Raw genomic sequence first — 27552 nt, forward strand, 5'->3', positions numbered from 1 at the left:
TAAAGCAAATCTTTTATATTTTTCAGCTGAGAGGGTGGTGATGCACAGATCAGGAACAGGCTAGCAGTGAATGCAGACCAATAGACAGAAGTCAGCATCGCAGTGAGAGATGAGGCTGTGCACTCCTGGGTAAAAGAAAATAAAAAACACACGCTTCTGCTTTTTCTGAATGAGTGGAAATATCCACCCTAAGATTCTAAATCAAAGTGTGAGGCAGCAGCAGTGGTCATTTAAAGCTGCCAGGTGTAAAAGCAAGGTAAAGGGATGTAAAGAAAAATGGCTTTGGTGTCACTTGGCTCTCTGGGGTTAGGCTGCAGCAGCAGCAGGGATGACAAGTGCACTGAGACTTTACACCCCGGTAGTGCCTGGAAAAACCTCTCTCACCAATGAGCTCCACAATAGAATGACTGTGTAAAAAGCAAGAGAAAAAAAAATAATACAAACCCAAAATCAGAGAAAATTAGAAACAATGAAAAGAGTGTGTGTCAGACTTGACAGGCCAGGCCAAGTCACAAACACCCTGATAAGCCCTGGCTTTGGTAACTCACAGGCTGTGAATTCTGTCTCCTGGGCCCCGTAAGAGCAAAGAGGAGCTCTGGTTTCTCTTGGGTGGGCTGTGGGAGCTGTTTTAACCAGGCCCTGTTCTCAGAAGCTGTTTGAACCCCGAATGAACCTGCTGAAGATGAACCTGGGCAATTCTTGCCTCTGCTCTTCTCTTCCCCCAGAACTTGCTTCACTGGCAGAAGGGCTCCTGGGTGCTGGCCCAGTGTCTGGTCCTTTTCTTGGACTCTGGACTGCAGCGTGTGGAAAACAAGAGGTTCTGGAGTAAGTGTGATGCCCTTCCTATGCTTTCACCACAGGAAAACACCTTGACCATGGGAGGTGACCAGAAAAATCCTTAGGAATGATGGGACTGGAGAGCAAGACAGCAGGATTAGCAAAATGAATTTTTTGACTGTAGCCTGGAAAGCTTTAGAGGTCCCAACAGCCCTTTGGAAAACAAGGAATGGACCTGAATGCTCTGCCCCTGCCTGACCTCACCCCAGAGGCTTGGTTCAGCATCCTTGTGCCTGGCAGCTGTCCTTGTCATGTGGGCTCTGCTGGTGGTCTGGGCTGGTGCTCTCAAGAGCAGTCATTTCTTGAAAATGAGTTTTCTCTCACCTCTGCCAATGTCTTGCCACTCCCTGACCCAGCCTTACCCAATTTCTCAGCAGAAAGCTATTCAAATCAACAACAGGGCTTTAATTGCTTGTAGGTCCAGTGGAGGAGACTTAAATGTTGGCCTGAGTGATTCTCATCTGGATGTCTTCTTCCAAGCACGTGAAATGCACAAGCAGGGCATCAGAATTGACAGATATTGTCAAAACACAGCCAGTTCTCAGCAGAAACTGCATCTCTCAATTCACCATGGGGGTTAAAATGCAGAGTGGATGTAACAATTACAATGAAATTCATAAAGCAATGAGCAATTACAATCTGACACAGATAAAACTCTTGTCTGAGGTGTTGAGCACAGGAGCAATGCAAATGTGCCTAAGCTGTTCAGGTGGGTAAGAACTGCTGTCTTCCAGCAGCCTCTGAATGCTCCAGACATTTCTGAAACCAGGGCTTAGCTTTCCACGTCACTTCTGTACTCTGAAATTGTGCTGTGCTTTTTGAAAGAGCTTTAGGAGAAGGCACTAAGCCATAGCTGAATATTGCACAGGCTACTTTAAGGTGCAAACTCTTGGGAAGTTCAGATATTCTGTCTAAGGTAACAAGGAAAATACCAGATGTGTTAATTTTTTCATGAGACTTACAAGGGATAAAATTAATATGCTGTAAAGATAAAAAATATTGATAGCTTGCTTATTTTCCCAATAAAACAGTGCAAGCATGTTATTTGCAGGTATCTCAAAGTTTTGCAGGTAATATTCATGTTCAATGTACATATTTTATCAATACATATGTTTTGATTTTATTGATATGTATTTATTTTATCAATGAACATGTTTTCTCAGTGTTTAGGTTTCCAGATGACTTGTGGGACTCTGGGTAATTTTACCCAGTCAACTTCAGTGAAAATAGTGTTAGAAAAATCTCTTTTCTTAACAGAAAGGAGCTCCCTTGATGGAGCATGGATCTTAAAGAGAGGAAAGGGGGGAAAAAGTGCTCTCCTCTTGGAGAGTAGGTAGAAACTACAAAAGGAATGGCAGCATTTGAGTTTTCTGTGAGGGAGGTGGATTCCAAGGAGGTGACCTGGAGCTCAGGTGCCTGGTGTGTGAGAGCTGTCCAAGCCTTGTAGGTGCCTGCCCTGCCCGTGGGCATAAAATCAGGATTGTCCAGCTCTCTCTGAGCTGCTCTTACAAGCTGCTGCTGTGAAGCAAAGCCCCTGGCTGGGTCTCTGGTGGCTGTGCAGTTCCATGACGTGGCTGTGACAATAATACACCGTGGAAGATGAGCTGGGAGGAAGCACAAGGACAAACCAACTCCGAAGGCGAAACTGCTGCTGCTGGAGACAGGGATATTTCTGCCATAGCTCTGGGAAAATCCCCTCTGCGGGAGCTGGAATGTTCACCAGGGGTGAGCAAGGAAAGGCTCGGATGCAGGGGAGGAGTGTCAAAGCTTTCAGGTGGTGCTGCCTGTGTGGTTTCTCTCCAGGACACTGACAAAGGAAGTGGGAAGAGTCTAGCAGCAGAAGAGAAACAGAGCTCATGCTGTGACTGAAGACCAGGCAACTGTGAAGGACAGAAGCATCTGAAGACAAAATATGTGATAAAATCACCGACTTAAGAGAAGCCAGGGACCAGGAGAGGTCTATGTTTAAATAGATGTTACCAGGATGTACCAAAGGGAGCTATGGCAAATACTTGTGTGGTGTTGCACAACTTTCCAGAGAAGAATTGACCTAAGTTTCAGCCTGGATGAGCATAAATTGCATGAATTTCTCCTGTAAGAATCCCTGCACAGGCATCAGAGCGGCCATCCAGCAGAAGGGAGAGGAAACCAGCCACACAATTGCAGGTTTTCTTTAGAAACTTCCACCATAATCCACCGAGGAAAGTTGTGCAGCGTCATGTGCCAAGAAAAATAGCACAAAGGTCTGAGGCTACTCTCAATTATCTGCTTCAACAACTGATCCATTGTCAGCATCCAGATGAAATACATTCTCTCACCTCCAGTAAATAGCATTGTTAATGACTTCACGATGAGGAAACTCACAGATATACCCTGAGTCATTACATGGTTTGATAACCAGACACTGGAATAACTGCATGTAGTTTGGGAATATCTTTGATGTGACAAAAGTTCAGTCAGGAACAAGCAAACACAAGGGAATAATCTAAAAAAAAGAGGGAGTTGGTTATCTTTATTTTTTCTTTTTCTTTTTAATTTTTTTTTTCCAGAGGAGAGCCCTACAAATGGATTAAGTGAGAAATCACAATCTGAATTCTAGAAGACAAAGACAGAATAAAATGACTCAATTTACATATCTTGGCAGTTATATCCTCATGAAAACGTCAGAGGCTGGCTAAGGCAGGGCTGGATTTGGCAGCTTGAGATTTGTTTTTGGGAAATCTGCACTTTAAAGTGAATCACTGAGTCGTCAGTATTCCATGTTAATAAGTGCATTTGAAAGTTTCAGGACTTTTAAAAGAGCAGAAGGCGATCTAAAAATGTGAATTGCTACAATAAATTTCTAAGAAACGCTGGGATTCAGCAGCTGTCAGCAGCCCCTTAGGTTGGAAGAAATGTTTAAGAGGAGAGGTTGGAAAACTGTTGAGAAAGAGTGTCTGCTTTTAAAGTCTTAAGTAATTGAGTAATTGCCAAATAATGCAGAGAGACCAAGGAACCTTGAATGCATCCGGAGGTACTAATCAGAAAGTGGAAGGAATATTCTCTGGGACACTAGAAAAAAGTCTCAATATGGAGAAACTTGATGAATGCTTCTTTATGAACAGTGAAATCTAATGCACTGAATTTTAAAGTTGGCAAACACACAGTTATCTACATTTACAGAGATTCTTGGTGTGTCTTTTAAAACGTATGCACAATGAGAACTAAATTCTACTCCAGGCATCTCTGATATCCTGGGAACTGAAGATTAAATGTGTAAGTAGAAGCTTTTTGCTCTGTGGTTTAAATAAAGCACCTGTTTCATGTACAGAACAATGCTGCTCAGCTGTGAACATTCTCAGTGCCCTGCTGAGAGACGAGGATGAAATTTTGCTAGAAAATTTGGTGGATTCTGAAGAGAACTTATTTTAAAATAACTTCAGTTTGCTGGTTAAGGATCCTCACTTGAGTGATGAGCACAGGCAAAGGATGCTCGTCTTCCATCTGTGACAATGCCAGCTTGGAGCTTAAAAAATTGTGTATTAAAGGTGTGGGTGGCTTCTGCCAGGTGTGGGAAGAGACAGAAAGGTCATTGCAAGAACAGGCTTGTTTCCTGCTGCAAGGAGTAAGCTCTGGTCTGGCTGGTACTGTCTGGTACACAGCCAGCACCTTCCTTCCTGTGACACTTTCCTCTAGAGCAAATCAATATCAATGCTGGTCCAGAGCTCTGGGGTTTTAGTTTTTATTCAGATTGCCTGCTTGTACATCTATTTTTGTTTATGTTTTTTTTTGGCAGAATATGATGAGCAAAGAACTCCCAAACAAGTGCAAGACGTCTGGGAAATAGAGCCAGCTGTGAAGGCTGGACTGGGTGTTACTCCTCAGATCTGCCACCAAACCTGGACCAAGAAGGGTAAGGAATGTTGAATTTAAAACCTTGCACTTCATTTATGTGTCTGGAGATGCCTAGAAATAAACCAGCAAGGCAGTGCAGAATTGGGGCAAAAGGGCTTTTGGACTGTGGAGAGCTGACCTCAGAGTGGTGGTCCCAGCACTTCACAACAAAACATCATGGCTCTCCTGCTTGTGAATGCAGCTTTTGGCTTTCCTTTTGCCAGGGTTTTCTCTCCCTGCAGCCCAGCTGCCAGAAAAGAGCCCAGAGGTTGCAGCAAGAGCAGCACAGGAGCTCATCCCATTTCCTGTGTGCTGCCTCACAGCTTCTTGTGTTTCTGGTCCTGGCTGAGCTTCCATCACCTCTCGCTGCTCCCTGTCAGCCCCAAAGCCAGCTGTGCCCACTGCCCCCAGAGAACAGCTCTTCACTTTCAAAGGGTGCATTAAAGCTCCTCACACAGCTCTGTTTCTCCAGCCCCAGCTATCTGACAGAATGGAGAAAAACCTCAAACTCCAGCAGAACAACATCCAGCCCCAGCTGCAATATTCTCATCTTCTCCTGGCTTCTACAGGGAAGTTTAAAATTTTCCAGAATTTAATGAAGTACATGGCAGAAATCTTAGGCATTCTCTAGAAGGTTGTCCAAGCAAAACAAGAAAACTCTTGGAAATATTGTGCTTGTCAACACAAGGAGTGTAGCCATGCCCATCTGGCATACACCTGTATAGACCTTCACCATGTCCAAGAAAAGCAGAAGGAAGACATCAAGTTCCTGCAAAAGCTTTTTTTAACATGTTTTTTTGCTCCTGTGCCTGACTTGAGGGAACCAAGTAGACCCACCCTTGATGCTCTCTGTGGGGAAAAGACATCCTTGAGGCATTTGGTGTCAGAATGTTCATCCTGCACTTTAAAAAATGTTAGAGGTCAATTAGGTGATAATGTTTTCATTAGAAAATCTACCTGTGTAGCTCCTGGAAGGCTGCTGAACTCCCTACAGCTCCAATCAAGTCATCTCCCTGCCTTACTTGTCTCTGGGTTACACTAAACACAGCTGGCACTCCAGCACAGGCAATGACTTTTCATGGATGCCATCCTGAGTTTAGCATTTAGGATTCCTCTGAGTGATCAATGTAACAATTGAGGACATCTGTCTGAGGCTGTTTTATCAGTGGTGTGTGTGATGCCTTCAAATCATAACAGGCTCTCAGGCAAGTTCTGCAGGGCTTCTGTGTCAGGATTCCTCAGAAGCCAAACCAAAGCAGCAGAAACCTTGTGACAAGGAGCATATTTCAGTGTGATGCTAAAAACATCACCAGCCACTAAGACTCACAGATTTAACGTGGCAGAGCCACAAAAGGCACCCTGTGCTTTGGATGAGGCTGCCCACAGGTAGCAGGTTTTGCTGACAACACTAGGCTAATTTGGCACTATTTTTCCATTCTACTGTTCTTGAGATCTGAGGAAGATTTCACCTTCATTTTTGTGAAGTTCTGTCAGGCCTGTTGATCTTTGCTTTGGTAAAGGTCAGATAAATCTGCACAGCTTAGTCCTGCGAGCCCTTTGGCTGCTTTACCTCTCTCTTCTTCTGGTTTCTTTTTAAGATTCTCTTCACAGGAGGAAGTTAGTCACCGTGTGTGTTTGGACCTTTGATGGAGGCTCTTTTAAAGTGCAGAGGTTTGTCTTTCATCCCTGATGCTGTCAAAGGAGCCCAGGGACTGCAGCCACACCCACGACTGCCAGTGTTTTATGCTGTTTGTGCTTTCACATTTTGGGTGATGATGTCAGCCCCATCCTGTGTATCTCACCCTCATGCTGGTTTGTGGACCTGGAAGATGTGAAGTGCCTGCCTTGCTGTTCCAATCCCATCAGTTCACCTCCTCCAGTGACTCAGTGCTCGAGAGGGAAAGCTCATCTGAACAGCCTCCTAATTCAGGGTCTCTGAGCCACTTGCAGAGCCTTGCTCACACCTAAGTGTTCTCAAAAACCTGAACCCTTGGCTGCTCTGTGGAGTTTGCTTCTCCCTTCCTCACAGATTAATTAGTGATGCAGGTGGATAATAGCATATAAATGCAAGTAACTAATAAGCAAGAACTAAGAAGACAGCCCTTCACTTTGCCTGGGTCCCTTTTGCATTCTGCCCCAAGATATCTCTGTACCTATGCATGTTTCTTTTAATTGGCAGGAATTTTTCCAACACTCTGAAAGACTGAGTCATCAAGGATCTTTGAGAATTCCCCGTAGCAGAGGCACTTGAATTAGAAGAGTTGTGACCCCATGTGCTGTGTGGGAGATGGCTGCCTTTTCTTTTGTGCGTCACAATTGCTCTACAAATTGAATTCTGAGAATCCTGAGAAGGTAAGGCTGGAATTTCTCCATCATGAGACAGACAGTTCTGGTATTTTGCTCTGCTGGTAATTACAAACTAATTGGTGGCTTCACATACCTTACCAAATAATGTCTTTCAGAACCATGAGAAAATCTTGTACCTGGTCTCTTGGCTCTCATTTTATAGCAAATTAGTTGTTGCTGGACTGAAGGTCTGATAAGAGTCCTGTACTGTTCTGGAATTATGGAATGAATCATAGAATCACAGAATGGTCTGGGATGAAAAGGAGCTTGAAGATCATTCAGTTCCATCCCCCTGCCATGGGCAGGGCCATCTTCCACTATCCCAGGTTGCTCCAAGCCCCATCCAACCTGGCCTTGGACACTGCCAGGGATCCAGGGACTGCCACAGCTGCTCTGGGCACCTGTGCCAGGGCCTCACAGGGAAGAATCTCTTCCTAATATCCGATCTAAACCTACTCTCTGTCAGTTTAAACCCCTTTAATTCCCCCTTGTCCCACCACTACATCTCCTGGCAAATACTCCCTCCCAACTTGCTCATTCCTGCTTGAGAGCACCACACAAGAGAGCAAATACAATAATAACTGGCCTTCTCTGACCAACACAGAAGTAATGACAATATCTGGGGAAATGTTTGAAACCATTAATGGATTTAGAAGGGATGAAATTAAGGGTTTCCATCCTTCATGAAGAGCGTGCTTTGATTTCTGTTACCAGTTACTGAGCTCAGGTAAGTGGTTTAGAGACCTTAATTTTATATATTTCTGGCAGTTTTGAAGAAAGGGGTCACAGGGAGCTTGTCTGGTCAATTCACAAAAAGCATGTTTCTAGACAAAAAGGAAACTATAGTGGAAGACACAAAAATTTGAGTATCTGCAAAGGGTAAAATAAGTGGGTTTCATCAATGGCAAAAATTGAACACAAAGGAAGGGTTGGGCAAATTACTTGGACCTGGGAAACCTTTATGACAGAGGCTGCTTTTATTGTTCTTTTCTGTATCTGGCACAACGTGAGCCTATTAGAGCAGCTCTTCAGTTCTCCCATATTGCAGATAAAATAATAGTAGCTGCAAACAAAAAGAGCTCTGGCAGACTGTCAATGCAGATAAGAGCACGTAGGGATAATGTAATCACAGTGGTCAAATAGATAAATATTAAAACTCATTTACTGTAAGCAATGCAAGCGTGGAGTTTGGGTTATGGAACAGATGATTTGCTACATGAAGGCAGAGACTAAAGTCCTCTGTGCTGGTGGGATGTGGTGGGCAGGTTGATTCCGAGGATTGGTTTTGCTCTCCTAGGGTTCAGAGGTAAATGGAAGGGGTTTGATGGGTGAGTAAAATAATTTTCTGGAAGAATCCTATAACTGCAGTCGATGCAAGATGTCATGGAGGAAAATATACCTCCCATCCTGTGGAGAAATTCCTGCCTGAGGGGGTTTTTTAGCTGTTCTCATCATTTTTTCCCTTTCACACATGAGCTGTTCCCTCAGTGTGTGTGCTGGTGCTGAAAGCCAGGGCTGCTCTGTATGGTACACTGTAAGAGCAAGGTGGGTTTGCACTTTGAAAAATTAACCTGCTTTGCACATAAATCTGCTAACCTGTTAATGGCGTTACCATGCAGAAACAAGGAAAAGGCAATAATAGTTAATGCTCTGATTAATTCAAGAAACTGTCTGAATTTTGGTAGATCCACATTGTCTGGAGCAGGGTCCATTTTTAAAGCTCATCTATGAGAAGTGGAAAATTGAAGCACTTGCTGGGCATCCAGTTGTTCTCTTTATGGGTTCCTCTGCATGTGCATCACCATGTGAATGTGTTTTCATTATCAGCCTCAGAAATAATCCTCAGAAATAACTCCTTCCTTCCTTCCCATGGCAGTCCTGGCTAGGAAGGACTGGGGCTCAGACAAGCAGCAGTGCCAGTGCCCGAATGCTGATTAGCAGAAAAGCTGAAGAGGTAAGAGAGATTATTTGTTGGGGATGACTTTTCTTTTCATTCTAGTGGCATCCACAACTTTCAGCAGGAGTTGTTGGAGTCCCAGCCCAGCAGACCAGGCAGACTCCTTGGGAATGCTCCAGCCAGGAGTGCTGCTGCCTGCAGGACGTGAGGGGCTTGCCCGTGAGTTGGAGACAGCAGTTGTGACCAGTGCTTTCCTTTCTTTGGCTCCTGCTGGGCCTAGTTAAGTTATTAGTACTTTCTTCAGAGGAACGAGACTCCTGCAAGGTTCCCTCTATGCCCTGCTTTCAGTCCACAGCCCTGGCCTGGGATTAGTGGTTTGCTTTCACACCGCTTGCACGCTGGAGTTGTTACAGCTGTGAGCAATTGCTGTTGGCCCTGGCAGCCAGGGCAGAGCTATTCTTCACAGCTGAAATGAACAGAGATCCTTTAAAAAATCTTGGGAGAGATCTCTGAGGTCGGCTCTGAGTAGTTGTTTGTCCTGACTGTGAAAATAACTGGATTGTAAAAAAAACATTTATGACACTTTCAACTCTATCAGGCAGTATGTGTTGTCAAGATTATTTTGAAAGATAGAGGATAGACCGGGGACAGAAATATGCTTATTTTACAAACAAGCTGAGATTAGAGCAAGCATTTACAGTTCTGCAAATCAAAGGAGCCTGGGACTTGCATCTTTGGAGACCCTGAAGGGCAGCTCTGTCAGCCAGAAAGGAGATTTGCTACATCAGAGAGCACAGCCCCACTCTGAATCCTCATCCTGTGGTGACAGGATCCTGCTGTGCTGAGCTGCCTTCGATGTGTGCCATGGATTGCTGCCCCTGGGAGAGAGGCACAGCCTTCCTGCCCTGTCCCTGTGCTGGACACAGCCCTGCTGGGATGGAGCTCTGCACAGTCACTGCTTGCCCAGCTCTGGCTGCCCTGCAGCCTTCTCTTGGGTTTATTTTGAAGCAGGTCTATTTCCTCCAGTTCCCTCATCCCTTCCTTTGTGCCTTTGGAGGATGGGTTCACAGGCTGATTCACAGCCTTACTGCAGACTTTGACCAGTACAGACTTGACCAGACCCCTTTTTTAGGCAGGGGAAGGAAGAGGAGAAAAAAACAACCACCAACAACCACTGTTGATTCTGGCTTTGGTAGTGTAAATACCACTGTGCTGCAAAATGAAAAACTAAACATGCAGCCGAGATAGCTGACTTTGAAATGTGTGCTGGTGGTAATTGAGTTTATGGGAGGTTTTTTTCTATTTCCTTTTTTTTTCCCCTTTGAACGTGATTCAATTAAAGAACCTTTTTTGACCAAATTTGGAGAGAATTGGGTTAAGGCTTTTGAAGAATGCCTTTCTGCTCCAGCTCTCAGTGAAATCCATCCAAATATACGAAACAGAAAGGTTGTTGATATAGTTTCTTTGGAAGCTGGGTTGTATTTTCTCCCCAGTTCAGGCTGTTTCCTTGAAACTTGATTTCTGCCTGTTGCTCTTCTCCCTGAACCTGAATCCAAAATAACAAATACTATTAAAAAAAAAAAAAAAAAAAAAAAGAAAAGAAGAATTTCAGTGTCTGTTTTCAGTTCCCTTCTGTGGCTCCCAGAAAAGCCCTCTGCCACGATTTCCAGTGAGCACTGTGTGCCTGGACAGCTGCAGAGCAAGCTGGGGCAGGAGAGTCCTGTTACAGGGCTGCTCAGGAGCCTTCTGCAGGCTCAGGAACTGGGGAAATTGGTCCCAGCTTGGCTGTGCCAAGCTCCGTGTCCCTCAACAAGCTGCAGGATTTCATTCCAAGGTTAATATCGAGTTTAAACAACCATTCCTCAGCTTCTACCTTATTTTTTTGCCGCTTTGGCTTAGAAGTTTGTTGCTCCTTTTCGTGTCTTTGGTGGCAGCACCATCCCATTCTCTTATACCTCTTTCTGCCTTTTATGGAAAAATCCTTCAGCTGCTATAAAGTGGGCCCTTTTCCTGTCCTCTTGCTATTCTTGTAAGCCTCTTCTGAGACATTTCAAGCACCAGTGCTAAAAAGTTCAATAAAGCAGAACAATAGTGGCCTTCCTTCTGTGTTTCCCTCTTGCCAGTTGTGCTCAGGGTTGCCAAGATGAGTCTTTAAAGCCAGTCCTGAATCTCACCAATCCCTCCATCTGACATTTTGTTCCAGACAGTGTGTTGTGGTTTGGGACTATATATTGTGTGTCTCCTTGACTTCATGACTAATTGCATCTCATAAACATTATTAGTAGGATAGTTTTGACAGCATTCCATGAGAACACTCTGCTAGGGCTTCCCATAACATAAGAAATGATTTACTAGAGATAACTGATCTGGATACTCTTTTTAAGAGTGGCCTAATTTTCTTTCTTTGCTTCTTCACCTATTTTTTTTTTAAAATTACTTCAATTGTTTTAGAGATTGGCAATGTTTAGACTCAGAAAAATTTCTTTATACTAAAGGATTTCCTATGTCTTTATGGTTCTGCTTTAGCCTTGTCTTTAGTGGGGTATCTTCTGCCTGACCTGCTTTTCTATTTCAAGGGTTCCTTGTGTGAATTTTTTTCCCCCAGTTCAGACTTACCTGAAATTTGGCTTTTTAAACTTACATGGTTGGCTTTTTGGAGGGTTGGATTTTTTTCGTTAGATCTGTTGTAGATGTATGATCCTCACACAGAGCAGTAGAGGAGTTTTTTCACATTTTCCATTAACAAGTCTGTTCCTGGGGAGCAGCCACCTCTTCATGATGACAAGTCCCTGTCCAACAAAAACATTACCTTGTTAGAGCACCTCTTGTGAGCATCCTTGGCTGCTGTGGGAGTCTCCAGGTGAGGATTTGCAGGTGAAAGGTGGATTAGGTTCCTTCCAATGTAGCCTAGAATGGATTAGAGCAACAAAATATAGATTTGTTTCCTGCCAACAGTTCGAATTCTAAATCAATTTGTTTTCCATCCACTCCTGCTGAATAGAGGTTGTGACCAGCAAAGCAAAGGAGTTTTAAGAGCTGTTAGTAAAAGGCTGAAGAGCCTTTGTCTGAGCACAAAAAAAAACCTAATAAATTCACTGCAGGGAGCAGAAATGACTTTGTGCTTGTGTCACAAGCACAAAATATTGCCAGCATCCCTCTTTCACCCCCAGACAAAATCCGGTACGCTGAGAAAGTAACTGAATTTCTTTCAGTGGCACCTGGATTCATTTTTAGGTGAATAAATGGTGCTGGATTTCCCAAAGTTCTGTATTAATGTCCAGATAGAGATAGCTGTGTCTAATCATGCAGGTTTAAAGCTGCTTATTGTAGTTGCTAACCCATATGTGACTTTATTTGCCTGTAAAATCACAGTTGTGTGTTCTATCTCCAAAAATTTCTCTTGTATTACTTCAGAGTGTAACCTGGGTGGGATAAAATCTTTGTCTTGGTGTCTATAAGGTGCCTAACAGGATGGAGCCCTAACCTTTGCTGGCATCTCTAAACTGATACTTTATCTATAATAATAATAATAATAAAAAAAAGAAATAAGCTGATACTTATATATGATAGAAAATATGTATTTGGGGTTTTTTTAAACCTTGACATTGTCAGAATGCAAGATCAGAAAAGTTACAGAAAAGTTAGTTATTGCTACAGTTTATTTTCTGTGATTGTTGTGATGTCATAAAATCATCTAGCTCCTATGGCCACTATCACAAGAGGGTTACCTTGGGCTGGGTAACACTGAATTTATTTTAAGGCATGCTCAGCCTCATCTGGTGGTGCCAAAAAGCTTTAAAGCTTAATTTTCTTCCATGCATAAGAAGCAAAAAGCTGTTCTTGTGCTCCATTTGTTGCTGCCTGCTGCAATGGGAAGAGGTAGGAAACTAAAAAACAGCAAAGGTGCTGTAATAAAACTGCAGTTCATTTATACCAGCACAGTATTTTTGAGAATGAGAGGGAAAAGCTTTGGAGATGGGTTAACATTTCTTCCATGTGCTGTTAGATGAGGTTTGGGTTTTGTTTATCAAGGCTGAGTTCCCCAAAGCCATTATTTGTGGGAAGAGAAATGTAGTCAGAGAAAAAGCTCTGCTGAAAAAACACTGCTGCTCTGAAGGAAGCAGAGTTGTGAGGCTGTCAGCAGCCTTGTTGCTGCTCCTGGCATGACTGCTTGCTGTCATTCCTCACTGAAAAGCACACTTCTGGAATTTTTAGGTGGCATCTGCAGAAAACGCCCCGAGGCATAATGGACAGCATGCCCAGAACTAATTATCTGCCACACAGAGGGAAGCTTGCAGCAGTTCCACTCTGAATTAGCAACTCCAATTACTTGGGGACATTTTTAAAGCACTGGCACGTTTGATAGAGGGAGGGGGGGAACCCGAGCACAGCTTGTCAATGGGATCTGTTGATGCTGGCATTCAGTGGTGTGGATATTAACAGTGGGATAATACTTGTAACTCATTTAGCTTGAAAAACAAAAGCAGCCAGAGGAAGGCCAAGGTTTACAAAAAATGGGTCCCCAAAGATAAGTTCCTCACTTGATATTTATTCCCTTAATAAGGACAATTGCTTTTTGAAAGTTTCAAGTACTCACCAGCTGCTATTGTTAGCAGCAGAACTGGTAGCAAAGGAAATAACTAAGAATGGTGCCACAATCATTAGGCTGGTTTTGCTCAAGGTAACCTGTGCCTGTGCTCAGAAGCAAGCCAAGCCTTCAGGCTGTGGGTTCTGGCCCAAATGAGCCTGCTCTCTGCTCTAAACTAACACAAACCCCAGAACTGTGTGCCACAGACAGCAGGGTAACAAGGGCAGGAGGAGGAAGAGGGGTCAGCTGGAGGAGATGCACATTTCTCTGATGGATGGAGTGTTGTGCCTGAGCTGCCCCCATCCCACAGGCAGCAGGGACAGCAAACACTGCCTGGGGAGGGTCACCTTCATTTTCTGGAAGAATCCTATAACTGCAGTAGATGCAAGATGTCATGGAGGAAAATATACCTCCCATCCTGTGGAGAAATTCCTGCCTGAGGGGTTTTTTAGCTGTTCCCACATGAGCTGTGTGAAAGGGGGCACCTGTGCCCTGTGCAGGAGGGGTGGCACAGGAGGTGACACTGAGGCTCCCACGAGGAGGAGGCAGGAGATGGGGACAGATTGGACACCCACGGCCAGCTTGGTGTGAGCTCAAAGGGCAGGCTTGCTGTGAGGGGCCTGAATTAGTTTCAGATGACATCATACACGATGAGTGATTATATTTAGAATGTGTGGTAATATGTTCTGAGACCTTCCATATGTTAATTATGCATGCTTCAATATATGGCTACAGGAAGCTGGTGAAATCAAAGCAAAATTGCAGGTAGGGGAAAATATTTTCTCTAGATGAACTTTAAACACAGCTCTGCAAAAAGGTTTTGCACACCACCACCAAATTTATTTTTATTTTCAAGTTGGTTGTCTTTAATGGATGAAAGACTTGCATCTTAAAGACTTGCTTCATTAAGACTTAAATATTCAGGCTTAATTGGTAATTTGGGACAAGAAAGTATTTGGTCCATATTTATCAAATGTAGTGGTTTTGTTGGAAAGTAGAGAGCAAGCATTTCTAATGTATTAAATTATAAAATGGGTTTATGGACTCAAAGACCTCTGTGGAGTTTGTTAGCCAATGTTGAAAATATTGCCTCTGAAATATCACAGCAGCTTAGCAGATGTGGATGAGCTGTTAAAAAAAATCACAAATAGCCCTGCCCCTCCCAAACAACAAAAAAAAAACCCTTTTGTAAACTTGCATTTCAGTGTAAGTAGCTTCTTATCCTTCTGCCCATCCTTACAGGGATCTCAGCTGCATAACACCAAATACTTGAAATTATGAATGCTCATTGAGATAAGCAACTTTGTGTAGATGATTGGCCTGGACCCTTGAATTTAGGATTAAATTAATTAAAAGCACATTATGAACTTAACTGTAGACTACTTTTAGGACTTTGCTTTAAAAATCTTTGTGAGCTTTACTCCCAGTAATGCATGGATTTCAGCTGAGCATCTGTGGGACAAACTAATCTGCAAATCCTTATTTTTGGGGAGGTTTTTTTTTTTTTTGCTTCAATAGAAAGCCATTTTATTTTACAGAAGGGAAGGTGAAAAACTCTTTCCTGAAAAAACTGAACAGCTTTGCCTGTGGACTAAATAATTTGGTTTGAAAACACTGCAGAAAGACTCTGTTGGAAGTTGTAGATCAGTTTTCTTTTGTTCCCAGTTTGCCTGGACAGATTTCATCATAAAAATTGTGAAATTTCTGCATAGTTAGATATGGTTTGTTTGAGGAGCCCAGTTCAGATGGTGTGAACAACAGCAAGGTCCTGAACTACAACAGGTTATCAAAAGAGATTTCCAATTTGGGATGCAATATGTATTTTTCTCTAGCAAGTCTACACTTTTTTCTCTACTACTCCTCCCCAGCATTTATTGGAAAGCCTAAACTTCAGCTGAAAAAGTCTTTTAACAGAAAATATTTGACTGAACAACTTAAAACTTTTTGTTTGAGAGAAATGGTTTCTACAAATCTGTTTAAAGCTGTGATTTAGTGCTGGTCACGTGGCAAGGTGCCAGGGCTGAAAGATGTTTTGAGGAAGAATTTCTCTTCTTTGGCTCTTGATTAAGCATCTGCTCTCCCCCAGATAATTTCTGTGTATGTGTGGGACTGAACTACTCCTCTGGCTGCAGACAAGAGTGCAAATTCTCCTTGGAATATTTTATTGAAGTTGTTTTTGCTGTAAAATCCAGCGTGGCAGTGTCCCACCATTCATGTTTGAAATGTGAACTGCACCCAACACAGCCTTCTTTCCATCAAGGACTTTCAAATGTCTGACTTTCAAATATCTGACATTTATTTCACTGCCATGGTGATACAAAAGCCCCGTGGCAGCCCTTGCTGTCATTGGAAGATTTGGGACTGTTTCTTCTGAGATGGCAAATGAAGAAATGCAAGAAAGCAATTTCATCAACCTCACACTTTGGTGCTCTGCTAGTTTTGAAAAAGAGAACTTTTTTTTTTTTTTTTTTCTCCCCATGGGTAAGGCACAGAACAAAACTTTTCCATAACTTTTCCAAGCCAGATCACAGGAATGCTCTGGAGTGGGCCCTTGCCACACTGCTCAGGCAGGAGGGGGTGCTTGGTGAATGTCCCTCCAAGTCCTCTTTGGTGTGAAACACTGGAAAAGACTGAAATAGAAACATCAAGGGGGGTGAGTAACCCAAAGAGAGGCATTTCTGCTGGTGGTGGGGAATGTGAAAAGGGCATTATAGGGACAGTGCACACAGAAAAGAGCAAAAACTTGGACTAAAATAGATGTGAGGGGTGTTTGGTCTTCAGTTGAGGCAGGTGGCTTTGCACCAGGTGCTGGTAACAAAATCTGCAAAGCAAGAGGGAAGAATCAGTTGGGATAATGCTGGAATAACCTCAGCTGGACACCATCACTGGGGCTGTTAGAGAGCTGCAGCTGGGAGTTGTTATGTGAAATTCAGCTTCCCACATTAAAGAGAGAGTGTTGTAGAGTCCAACAAAAACCAGTGCGGTTAATGATGGCTTAGGTTTAGTTTTGGTGGGATATTAAAGGCCCAGAAAAAAAACAGGCATAGAAATCAACTTTGAAAAATACCTTGGGACAAAATGATTGAGCATAAATGCGAGAGTTATCATAAAACACATTTTCCTTCATTTCACGACTGCATTGTTGCAGTGACTGGATGGATTACTTTCTTTACCAATATCACATTTCTTCTCTGCCTGTTTTTGTCAGAGTTCCTCAAGAGCTTGCCCAGAACTTCCCCAGGGTGCAGTGTGACCTCTTGCTCTGCTTTAAGCTCTCCAGGGGAGTTCAGTGCTGCGCCTCTGTGTTCAGGTTTGCTGTCTGTGTGAAAATAATGTGCTCAGAGTTGTAGAGCTGTGTATCCTGTAACCCTGCTGCAGCTCTGGTGTTTGAGATGCTGGAAGCTCATTCCTTGCCCTAGGCAGTCAGTGTCTTGTTTCTCAGGAGACAGGTTGGGAAGGTTTGATGCTTTTATTTTTTAACCTTGTTTTTGTCGTCTTACAAAGAAGGGATGCTTATGGGAGCAGTGTTTTATAGTTTTGCATGTCTGAATAAATAGAAAAGCCAAGAGATGACACCTTGGGCAGAGGTAGAAACCCAAAAACTCTTACAAATTCAAGCGCCTCCTGCTACAGGCCCATCCACTGCCTCTATCTCTAATAATTTTCTTGTCCAGATCACGACACCTTTGAGCACCTCATGTGATGCAATACGTGATATATCTTAACTTCTAAAAATAGGGTATATACACACAAATGAAGTAATATATACATATAATTTATATACAATATATATGTAATGTTGGATAATGAGCTGAAACAGACTCTTTCAGAAAATCCCTTTTCCTGTTAGAGCAAGGAACAAGATTCTCTTGATGTCTGTGTGCAGTGCAGAGGGGAACTCAATACCCAATTGCTAGTTCACTGCATGACATTTAAAATCAGTATAATGATACCAAAATCAGCAATCAATTCTATATAACAGTGACCTTTTCTTTGCTTCAGAACTATTATAAATATTCATGGCCAGGATCTTGCTGAGAGGAAGCTCTGCAGAGGATGGGGCTCTTCTCTTGTTGCTGTTTGCTGGACAGTGAGTTTCCCCAAAGAAGGAGATAAAAATTGGTGCCCCTCAGAGAAGGCCACAAAACCTCACTGCAATGCTCACCTGAGAACAGACTCACCTGAAAACAAGCTCACCTGAGAGGAGAAGAGAATCCAATATTGCAAACTACCACCACCTGCCTGTTATCTGCAAGGAGAATTGGATATTGTCAGGAGGAGAACTGATGGCTGAGGGAGTTCAGTTCCATTTCCTTCCCCCTTGTGGTGCTGGGATAGCTCACTGAGCTCTTTTTGCTTTTGCCTTACGAAGCCAAATGGTCTGACACTGAAAAATGACCAAAACTTGGTCTCTGCTTAGGCCCCCAAATGTAAATAATAGCACTGAGGAGCTCTGAGGATTTGGGAAGAAACTTGGCTTGGCTGCAAGGACAATGGAGGCAACAGAAGAAGCAGCACATAATGGGTTCTGATAAAGATGGAGATCTTTCTTTATCTGATAAAGATGGAACAGCACCTATGGCAAAGGCAGCAGGGAGAGCTGCTGCAGTTGTGCTCTGCCTTTGGACTGGAGGGAAAACTCCTGCATTCACTGAACATCCAGGCACTCAAAGGTGAGGAAACACCTTTTTCCTTTCCTGGAAACAGCATAAGTGCAGCTCCAGCCAGGTAATAAAAATCTCCCCCCAGACCCTGACCCTAAGAAGTGCCACAGCTCTGATGCATTAAGGCACTGGATTAGCTGGACAATGCTGTCTTCCTGTTTGTTTCCCAGTGGACAGGAATTAAAGTTATTAATTATATTAAAGTTATTAAAGCAGTTAAATTAAACTGAATAATATTAAAACACACTTTTAATGCCCCTCTAAGACCTGTTTGGATGGCTCTGGCTGGAGGAGCTGCTGTCTTGTCATTCTTGTGTGATCAGAGCCTTTTTTCTGTTACCTCAAATTGTGTGTCTAATGCACACAGAGCAAATAGGATTGTCCCGTGGCAATGCTTGGTGTTATTTTGGGTTTGAAACTCCTGTTATTTGGCGTTTTAGAAAACTTGAAACTCTCCACTTTGGGCTGGCTTTGTGTTGCTTGGTGTTCATGTTCAGTTTCAAACGGAGGTTTGGCTAAAGGAGACAGTGCATAACTGTGTGCAGAGTCACAGATGTGCACAGTTGGGCACGATCTGAGGCTTTCCCAAATGTGCTTTCATTCCTTCCTCCAGTTCATGTGTCCAAATGCTTCTTGAGAGAAGTCTAGCACCAAACATAAGAGGAAGTATTTTCCCTTTTCAAGTTTGAATCTCTGAATGTTACTGCTCTCCCTGAGGTTAGCACAAGGTTTTTATTTCCCTGTTCTAAGCAGGACAGAAAATTGCCAGTATCCTTTTTTTTCTCCCCCATCTTCACAGGATTTATCCGCGTGCAATCACTGCTGATTGGATTCTCCCTCTTCAGGCACCCAGCTGTGCTGCCTGAATGCTCACCCCAGCCTGCTTGCCAAATTTAAATGCTTTACAGGGTCATGTTTTTATTCAAGCCGATCTGAATTGCACATCACTTCAAATGTTCCACTTCAAAACAACAACGAGAAAAGATCCACACAAAAAAAAAAAACCTACACCAAAAAAATCCCCCAAAATCTAAATCCACCCTGTCCCCCAAGCCCCAGCCTCAGATGCTCTCAATCCCTGGGATATCCCCCTGGAGAATGGTATGTCTGTCATGAAAAGAGATGCAACTGAGCAGGGATCAAGTTTAGACTCTGCTGAGAATTTCAGGTGTTGGGTTGCACTTTTTCTCCTGGAATATCTCCCCTTTTCTGACGTGGCAGAACACTTTTCTCAGTCTTCACTTTTGGAAGCTGAAGATGCCTTATGGTAACAAATTTCTTCCGACCACCTTCTGCAGAAAATACAAAAAAAAGGTTTGTCATTATATATAATGAGTGAAGTTGCAGAATTCTTTGCCCGTGTTGAATGCTCCATTAGTCTGCACAGAAGCTTTTTCTGTATAAATATTGTTCCTCCATTGAACTGGAAGCTCAGGTACTTTGGTGAGCCAACCCTTTAGGAACCCTTGGGTGAATCAAAGTCAATTTTGTGGCTCAAGAGGACACTCAAGGTATCCACAGGCTCTTGAATACAAACCGGGGAAACTGCAGCACTCTTAATTTTAATTGCTGTGGCTCAAGTTGCCACATCTCTCTCTTGGAAGATTTTCTTCAAAGTTTTTCTCCCCTTGCTGTGTTTCAGTGACAGCCTGATGTGTTCTGATTAGGCTGCTGAGGCTGCACGATAACAAATGTATGTTTGCAGGAGTTGTCATTGTTGGGTTGGTTTTCCCTTTTGCCTGAAGGCATGTGACGTTTTTGTCAAAATCAACTCTTAAACAGCCTCTGTTAAGAAGGCTTTAGGCTTCATCAAATACTAAAACTGATCTTTGAATAATAACATATGTAAACTTCAATTCAAAGACCTGCTGGAAAGCTGACAAAAAGTTGCCATGGAAACCACTAACGCCTAGATATGGGTGTAAAAGGAAGCTTTCATTCAGAGACCACAATTATTTGCAAATGAATCTGTAAGTTTCTGAAACATTTTTCTTTTACTCAGTTGTAATGGTAGGGCTGCTTTTTCACAAATGTATGTGTGGATTCACAAACATACACAGATGAGGAACGCTGTGCTTTGTGCTGGATGAATAAAAAAAGTTCTGGAACATGAAATTGCTGAGAATCAATGAGAGATTAAGGGGAAGATTTTGTTGGCCTCTTTTGTTTGATTATAGCTTATCCATTTTTGATAAAATCGGTTTAATTCTTGTTAAACTGAGCTCAAAAATATGCATATGAAATAAATTTATGGGCAAGATGTGGAACAGAGAGAAAGTACATGACAAGCCTGGCTAATTAGGAAATAAAATGGCAGCAGAAATTAACAAGAAAGAAAGGCTGAGTTTACAGCAGTTAATGTAAATGTGTAGTACATATCTAAATATGGTCTTATGCAACAATTTTTTTAAAATTCAGATTTTTCAGTTTTCTAAAGAGTGTGCTGGACCATGATAGGTCTGTGTCATTTAGGTAGACTTTTAAAAATGTCACCTTCTCTGTCTTTACAGAGCTCTTTCTGATGCCTTGCACAGGCTGCCCTAGCACAGAGGCTTGGCAGAGTTAAAGAATAAAGCAGGGATTTATTCAAAGCATCTCCTCCGTGGATCCACCTTGGGCAGCACAAGAGCCCAGCCAGGGCTGCACCCAAGAGGAACCAAAATGGTCCCAAAATGCACGAGCGCTCCCGGGGTCTCTGCCTTGGCTCAGCTCTGCTCCATTTGCACCTTGCAGTTCATTGTCCCGTTCCAGCTTTAGCCCAGGCACTCCCACCCTGCTTGTTTTTCTCTCTGCAGCCCACGCTGTTTGTGCTCCTGGGCTGAGCTTTGGATCATTTGTCCTTGTGCCCAGCTGGAGCAGGAATTGTTTTGTCTCCCTGCTCTGTGCAGAGAGCTCAGCATCCCCTCATGTGAAGCTCAGAACTGCACACTAGAGCAGCACAGAATCTGAAAAATAAAAAAGCTAAACCTGAGGCATCATTTCAAGGCAGATATTTAAGTGTTACAGTATTTTTTGGAGCACACCAAGCTGACATTTCTGCACAGAAGTCACACTGTGTTCTCAAAGGCCTCTTACTGCCACTGTCCCTGTCCAGGGCAGAGCTTTTAAATGATGCTGTGCTACTTTCCTCCCTGATACTGAGCACTGCCAGTGGGGCATTGTTTACTGTTCCATGCTTGCTCTTGGCTAGGGACTGTGATGCCACAACCTCGCGTCTTAATTAACCAGAATTCACAATTCTGCAGAATTTAGGCTGCCACTCTGCTTTCGTGTCAGTGCTGCGTGACTCAGTAAAAATCCCAATCCAACAGTGAAAAATCTTAATTGGCAAGATGCTCACTCTTGGTTTAGCGTGACAGGCCCTGGGGACAGGGCTAATGAATAAAGATGCAGGCCTCTAGGTACATGGTGGGAGCTGCTGTTGACTCATCTTAGTGATTATACAGAAATGTAGGGTTTCTTCTGCATTCTGAGTTTCCCAATGAAAATCCAGACTGAGCAAGAATGACATAACTGGGCCAGACCCAGCCAGGGCTGTGTGTTTCCTGACAGAGACAGCAGTGGCAATAAAAGACAGCAGAGAAGAAGCAGGCAAAGTCACAGCTCCCAAGTCAAAGGTGGTGCCTTGGGGCTGGAAATCCTTGTGCCTGCAGCCTGGGCAGCAGCTCTGTGCTCATCCTGCCCCACCTGGCCCCAGGGGGGTTTGTCAGTCCCTGCAAGGTGCTGCAGTGCTGGTACCTCCACCTGGGCACGAGTCAAACTCTCACCCACAGGAGTCAAATGCAATTCCTTGTGTTTCTCAAACTTGGATTCTGGTTTTTCCTTGAAATGCTAAGGGCCTGCATCAAGCCTGTGGTAGCAATCAGTCTTAAAAGGCTACTTGACTACTCTGCCTTGTTCTGGTGATGCTGGATAAAACAAATAGAAGTTTAGTAAGGGTTTCAAGCAGATAGTCCACACTGCTCTTTTCCCATGAATGATTCTATACTCATGTCTATTTAGCTGTTCATTGCCTTGCCCTTTGGCGCAATTGCTAACTGAAAACTAATTCATTCCTATTTTTATTAAAGCAATTGTAATGACCAGACTAAATCCATGGTGGAAGAGAATTACAGCTGGAGCCAGAGGGGTTTAGGAGATCAACATAACATTTTTGGTGGAAGAGAATGATAGTTTAATAAAATATGAAGCAGGATTAATGCTGTAGGTGACCTTAAAATACTGACTAGCAAGGAGTAGAGTGGCAATTGCACATACATGTGTAGCTGTAATGTGCTTGTGTTTAAAAGAGATGATCAGAATGTTATAAAAGACTTAAATATGGATTGCCTGTGTTCATATAGTTTAAGGTGAATGTCAGCTTACCCCAGAAGCAAACAAAACAAAGCTACTTCTCCCAGTCTGTGGAAATTAAATGAATTGGTTTTGAGAATTGAAATTTGTGATAGCAAATGTCACAGTGGGTAGCAATGGTGCTGTAACAGACTCAGCAGCCTCTTGGGTTGGTGTCATGCTCTTGGAGACTGTCAGCCATGGACCGGTGCTGGGGAATGCAGTCTGCCTCCAGCAGATTTTTCCAGACCTGTAGGGGCAATAAATGACGTTTTTCTCCAAGACCTCGCTCGTTAACTTTATGAATTCTCATTTTTTTGGAGATAAACTCCAGCAATAATTTCTCATGTGCCTTGGTCCAGCTGAGGTGTGTAACAGGTCCTTGCTGTGGCCTTTTGTGCTAACCTTTTCAGTTATTTCACAGTAACACTGAACAAAACTAATCAGGTGGTGCTGAGATGTGCTTGCATCAGCCAGTGTCAACAGCATGGCATTGTAAGAATGGTGTGAGACTGAATTGCCCCTCACCTTTTCTTATTCTTGAGCCTTGGGCTATGTCCATTGAAATCTCACTTCCATGAGTCTGGATAGTTTAAAAAGACCCTATTTAATGCATTTTTAATAACACGGTGGCGTATTTTATGATGGTGTTGGTTTAGTTTTGTTAGAAATAAATCAATTTTTATTACACGCTTTAACACCAGTGGTACCTAGACTTGTGCTATCAGGCATTTCATAATAGCTGTGCTTTAGCCCTGTGAGTGTTTTCATTTCTTGTAGGCCCACCAAGTAATCATATGCCCACAGGCATTAAGGCTTTGTTGTGATTTAATCCCAAAATGTTTTCCCTAAGTACAATTATTTTGGTGCTAAACTTGCAGTGCAAGGACAGAAGCCTTTGGTGCTCACTTTGAATGCAGGCTGGGATCTGGTAAGACTTGTCTTAGTTTCTATGAGAGATTTTTAACCATCCTTCCAGAAAGCTCAGCATCCTGCACAGCTGAACTTTGCCTCTACGTGAAGAAAATATCAATTTTCTTTATAAAGAAATGAATAATAAATATCCATTTCCTCTGTAAAGAAATCAATAATAAATATCCATTTTCTTTGTAAAGAAATAAGTAATAAATATCCATTTTCTTTATCTCTTGATGAAGAGACTGGAGGTTAAGGAGCTGCTGCAGCAGTGCACTGAAGGACTTGTTCAAGCCTCAGCTGACAGGCAGTCCTTTTGAAATCTGAAGATTAAACCAGTGGAGTGAGTAGCAGACTCCCACAGACTTCAGTGAGGCAGGATTTAATCTGATTTCCTAATTAAATGGTCCTGTTCTTCAGCAAAAGCATTAGAAAGATAAATGCTCAGTAATTGCTTTGAGTCTTTCCAGTGAAATCTATTTGCTTAGGATAACACATTTCACATTTCAGTGCAATAACTGCTTCTGTGGTTTCAAACTGTGCAAGAGATGAATATGAAGGTGAGGTAGTACATTTGTGGGCTTTTCTCTCAAGGTAATGATTTTGGACTCCCTTGCTGGGTGGGGTGAATAATTTCCTTCATGGGCTCACTTTCCTGTCTCAGACTGTTGAAATCAAAGGTGGCAAAAGGTATTTAAAACACTTCTGCAAAATCAGCTCTTATACTAACATTCTAGTCTTTTGCATTCAGGCCTAAATATAATTATTTAGAAGATAAAAGCCTGAGGAAGAAAGATCTGTCTCTTGTGAACCATTTCACCATTATTCCTTTTGATCTAATTGGCCTGTAGCAAAACTCCCCTATATTTTCCATTAAGAGGAAGAAAAAGGACTATATTTCTCTGCTTCAGGGAGAAAAAAACATGATTTGGCAGCCTCTATTCAAATAAATAGTTGTATTTACTTGGCAGTTGTATTTCTACTTTTGCCCTAGAAAATTATTTTATGTTTGCAAAATTTATCCTAAAGATTTGAACAAGTTTTCTGAATGGGATGAATTGTGTGTTTTAAATAGAAAATCAGAATATAAAAAAAAACCAAAACCAAAAGTTGCCTGAGCGAGTCCCATTGCCACAAAAGAGAGATCCCATTGTCACTGAGATGTGGGTCACAGCAGGATATGCTTCATATGTTTAATTGAATCTTTTTATGAATGGCATGCTTTCATGCATTTCTTATTAAAGGAAACGTAGTGTTTTCATCTACTAGGAGCTGGCAGCAAGGCTGTATTAAAGAGATTAAAGGGTGTGATTTATTCAGCACCAGCTGCCAGTGCTTCTGACCTGCGAGATGATACCTTGTGAGAGGGATTTCTGAGGGCAGGAGAGCTGGGGTTCATCTCGTGTCCTGAGGGAACATCTCCTCCAAGGACATGCTCTCCTGCTCCACAGACATCTCCACCCAAAGGCCATTGAGGGGTGGGAGTGCCATTTGAGCCCTCTCTCTGGTAGAGCAGCACTTGAAGGGGGGTTTCTCCTTTTCCATGTCTGTACAAAGCAAGGGAGTACAGCCCAGAGATGTGGTTGTAGTAATTGCACGTCCTCCGAACAGAGAAAGACAAGGTTCTCCCAGGAAAATCCTGGGAAGCTGTGTGAAAACTGTAGGAAAATTAGAAGAAAAGAATTGCAGCAATTATTATCTCTCTTTCTGTAAGCATTGTTTATAGATATGGTTCTCCAGAGTGTGCTACTCATAGTTCATCAATGGTGTGAGAGGAGATTCCTAAAAACCAATCAGGTCTTAAGTCCACCGTTGTTTTGATAAGAACTGTAGATTTCTGTGGAAACCCAGGGCACAGGGAATATTTCCCTGGCTGCTCTGGGGTGCCCTGACCCCCAGGGCAGCACTGACCCTGACCCTCATCCATGGAGAAAGTTTCCCAGACTTCAAGATAGACTGGAACCCACAAAAGTGTGAAATGGATTCCAGAGAGCAGTGTGGGTGTGTCCCTGGGTGGGAAATTGAGGGTTTGGGATTTTCAGTTGTGGGTGGGAGCAAGCTGGAGGGCACAGGGTGTCATCCTGGGTTTCTTCTTCATGCTTCTCCTTCCTCCTCCTCCATGGGTTTGGGTGGCATTTTGTAACTGGGCAGAACAGTCTGCACTGGGGCTCTGTGGGATCAGTTATTGGGTTAAAAGGGGAAATAATCCAGGTGTCAGCTCTTCATTGGACAGTTTAGTCTGAAAAGCCCTTGGAACAAGAGATTGTTGGCCATTTTTGTGGTGCTTTTCCCAGTGTGCTGAGCCTGGTGCGGACAGAGTGCAAAGCCCTAGATAAGATAACAATAAACAAGAAGCTGAAGACTGAAGAGATCCAGTGGGTCTCTCTTTCCTGACACAGAACCACTCCAGGAGGGTCTCCCCAAACAGGGGAGCCCCTTGGGAGGGCCCAGCCTGGGATCCAGAAGTCGAGGGATCGGCAACAGGTACCCCGACAGATTTCTAATAGTGAAGTGTCTTTTCATGCCTTCTGATTTTGGAATCTGTGTATCCCCTTTGGCTGTCCCCAGTACCCCCTCAGCAATACCTGGAGCTCAGGTGGGTGCTCCATGCAGAATTCCAGGTCCCAGCAGAGGTGCTGGCTGTGAGCAGCTCCCACGGGGAGCCACCCCGGGCATCTCTGTCCCACATTGCAGTGCCTTCCCATTGGGAACTCAGTGGGGTTTTACTCCTCCCTGGGGCCCAGAGGGAAGGCAAGGCTCCAGCAAGACTGGCAAAGATGCAAAAGCAGTGCCCTGATGCTTTTCACCACGGCAGGGATGGGGTAGGATGATGTGCTGGCTGCTGTCTGTACTGACACAGAGTTGTGAGGGCATGCTTTCAGTTTATTTAGATGTATTCCCTCTGGTGGTAGGACAACTTCCTAAAAGGAAATAGCATCTGATTTGGACAGATGTCTGCCATTGTAATTAGAAGTTTTCAAGTGGTTAATGACAGCAGAAATGGTCAGAATCAAAATATTTAGGCTGCCTCCCATGTGTGCTCTAAATCAGGCTGAGCCCTTGCACAGAAATGTGAAATAAATAAGCACAGCCTCCCTGGGGGCTCATGCACACAGATAGGAAACCATTCTTACGAGGGGAAAGTAAACTGTGCTTGCTAAATCCAGAAACTGAATCCATACAAAATTGAGGTAGAAAATGCATATATCCCCCTTTGGAACACGAGCATGACTACACTATTTCTTTTCCAGTAACATCCAGAATTGGGCCACAGTTTCCACCCTGCACTCCTGATTTGAAACAAAAACAATAACCACAGAAGGGTTTTACAAAGTTAAGGTGTTTGATTTCAGGATCTCAGCTCTGCTGCTTTCTTGTTTTATCCCTCTTCACAAGGTCCTCAGCTGGTGCTATTTCTTATCGTGGAATAATCTCTTCTGTGTCTTGCAGGGGAAGCATAACCTCTGTTGTCTCTGTCAGCCAACTCTCCAGCAGGAAGAGGGAAGAACATTTCCGGAGGCTCTGGAGCAGATTCATTGCTTCTGGAGCATTTTCTTCTCCCCAGACATCATTCCAGGCAAGCACTTTTCCCTCTCCAAGCCCCTCTCATTACCCAGGACTCCCTTTCAATACTAGATTCATATTAGTCAGTGTTTGTGCAACTTTCCAAGTGTTACAGGAGAAGGGGCAATTCTTTGCCAGCCATAAATCTGGGATGTGGACACACATGATGGTAATAGCCCATCACATGAGCTAATTAGTAGGTGATTACTTTAACCTGGAGGGAAAACATACTACAAAAACCTTATTGTATTCCACTTGTTCTCACCATGCACTAAACCTGACCTGAGTTACTTCCATTTTTTTTTTTCCCTTCTTGTTAGGAGGGTTTTATCCTGGGGTTGCTAAGTCTGCTTTATTGTTTTTCCATATCTTATTTCAAAATGTGACCTGACACAGGATTGAGTTCATCAGTTAAAAACCAGGCTTCTCTCCAATCATAAATACATAAGTTCCCTAAATGAGGTTTATTCTGATCTCTCTTGTAGGAGAATTGTTTATGCAAGCTCCTCTAGCCTTGATACTGAATTCAGATTGCC

General features: G+C 43.2%; 1 long non-coding RNA gene across 1 annotated transcript; it reads left to right on the top strand.

Moving 5' to 3' along the window:
- The first annotated feature begins 47 nt into the window (after positions 1-47).
- On the top strand, positions 48-27552 carry LOC119707977. Its single transcript, XR_005258921.1, has 8 exons — positions 48-129; positions 726-825; positions 3387-4092; positions 4613-4729; positions 6890-7062; positions 17544-18214; positions 25747-25936; positions 26903-27552. It is a non-coding gene; the product is annotated as an uncharacterized LOC119707977 (long non-coding RNA).

This window comes from Motacilla alba, chromosome 1A (assembly GCF_015832195.1).
Source record: "Motacilla alba alba isolate MOTALB_02 chromosome 1A, Motacilla_alba_V1.0_pri, whole genome shotgun sequence".
Classification (NCBI taxonomy): domain Eukaryota; kingdom Metazoa; phylum Chordata; class Aves; order Passeriformes; family Motacillidae; genus Motacilla; species Motacilla alba.